At 36.0% G+C, this 2,134-nt stretch overlaps 1 pseudogene; it reads left to right on the top strand.

The window, feature by feature from the left end:
* The window catches only part of LOC107679421 (lysosomal alpha-glucosidase-like), a 7,344-nt pseudogene that overhangs the window by 987 nt on the left and 4,223 nt on the right, over nucleotides 1-2,134 (top strand).

The raw sequence follows: 2,134 nt of genomic DNA, 5'->3' as shown, positions 1-2,134 counted from the left end.
TAAAACCTTACTAAACAAGTGTGTGTGTGTGTGTGTGTGTGTGTGTGTGTGTGTGTGTGTGTGTGTGTGTATATACATCTTAAACAATTGCATAGTTCCTATTGCTTGCAAGTTTTTACTTTTAGTTATTGTTTCCAAATACATTTTAATGTTAGTTTTAAATTGTTCGCACACAGGCATTTTTTCAAACCACCTTAATTTATGAACTTATTTATGAGCAAATATATAAATAAATATAAAATAAATACTAGATTTTAATCACCATCTGATGAGAAATGCCTTAACATAACATCAGCTTCTACAAAATTAGCAACAGTCTTAGCTTCTTTTTGGAAATAAATTCTTAATGATTATAGATGACCCAATCTTGCTATTTTACTAATTTCACTTAAACACAGTTCAAGGATCCAGCATCTACACGATATGAGGTCCCTTTCATGACGTCCCAATCCAGGGGCTACAAGGACATAAACAAAACGCTCTAAGATGTTGAATTCCAACCAGATCCATTTGGATTTATTGTACGGCGAAAATCCAATGGCCATGTTCTGTAAGTGTAGATCATTTTTCTTTCCTTGCATTGTATGTGTAAGTTTTCTGCTTATAATGCTTGTTGTGTTTCTGGTGGGTCAATGACAGCCCACACAAAACCATATGGTAAAAAGTTGTGTAATTTGGCACAACCAAATTTTGTTTTCATAATGTTGAACAAATGCATTGTATTTTTCTTTTTCTAGTCTGAATACTACAATAGGCCCCCTCCTTGTTTGCAGACCAGCATCTGCAGCTCTCCACCAGCATGGCTTCCTCTGTGATATCTGGCCTGGGTGAACATTACACCCCCATCACGCTGGACCTCAACTGGAGCTCTGAGACATGGCACCACATGTGAGACCTTCACATCATTTCACATGCTTCTTTAACTTCCTTTTTATTCACAGCTGTATTTAATGTTTTATATTGGCCTTTGTAGAGAAGTGCCAACCTGTATGGCTCCCACCCTTTCTTCCTGGTCCAAGAAGGTGTGTATAATGACATGGGTACTACAACGTAAACATGGTTTATGAGGACACTTCCTGTGTCCCCGTAAAACAAAAGGCTTAAAAAACATACAAAACAGTGTTTTATGAAATTACAAAATTGGCAGTAGTTTTCTGTAAAAGGGTTGGTTTAGGTGTAGGGTTGGTGTAGGGCGATAGAAAATACAGTTTGTACAGTATAAAAACCATTACGCCTATGGAGAGTCCCCGTAAACCACAAATGCAAGAATGTGTGTGTGTGTGTGTGTGTGTGTGTGTTTTCCCTAAAATTTGCATGCCTTTAAAGGGATAGTTCACCTTCAGTTGCTGGTCCACACTGACTTCCATAGTATGGGGAAAAAAACTCTATGAAAGTCAATGGGGACCAGCAACTGAAGGTGAACTATCCCTTTAACTCAAGAACTATTAAATACATCTTAATATCTTTTTAGATCTTGGTTTTCATGTCTTTTGGAAACTTAATTTTTAAGGTCCTATATGGTTAAATTCCAATCTCAACGTGGCTCCAGGAGTAAATTGTACACATTTTCAGTGGTCAAAAACCAAATGTGGGTCATTTTGCATATAGCTGATACTTTTCTCTTTTAAAAAGGAATGTCTAAAGAACAAATAATGTTGAAACAACTAATGTTTCACCAAAAATAAGGATGATCAAAAGCAACATTATCCAGCATGGTATGCTCTGCTATGTACAATTTCATGAGAACTCTAATAACCTTAAAGGGGTCATATGATGGATCTTGGTTTTCATGTCTTTTGGAAACTTAATTTTTAAGGTCCTATATGGTTAAATTCCAATCTCAACGTGGCTCCAGGAGTAAATTGTACACATTTTCAGTGGTCAAAAACCAAATGTGGGTCATTTTGCATATAGCTGATACTTTTCTCTTTTAAAAAGGAATGTCTAAAGAACAAATAATGTTGAAACAACTAATGTTTCACCAAAAATAAGGATGATCAAAAGCAACATTACCCAGCATGGTATGCTCTGTTATGTACAATTTCATGAGAACTCTAATAACCTTAAAGGGGTCATATGATGCGATTTCAGTTTTTCCTTTCTCTTTGGAGTGTTACAAGCTCTTGGTGCATAA

This window comes from Sinocyclocheilus anshuiensis, unplaced genomic scaffold, assembly GCF_001515605.1.
Source record: "Sinocyclocheilus anshuiensis isolate Anshui unplaced genomic scaffold, SAMN03320099.WGS_v1.1 scaffold8, whole genome shotgun sequence".
NCBI lineage: Eukaryota > Metazoa > Chordata > Actinopteri > Cypriniformes > Cyprinidae > Sinocyclocheilus > Sinocyclocheilus anshuiensis.
Note: the sequence above shows the minus strand (reverse complement) of the source record. Positions and strands in the feature narration are given on the sequence as shown.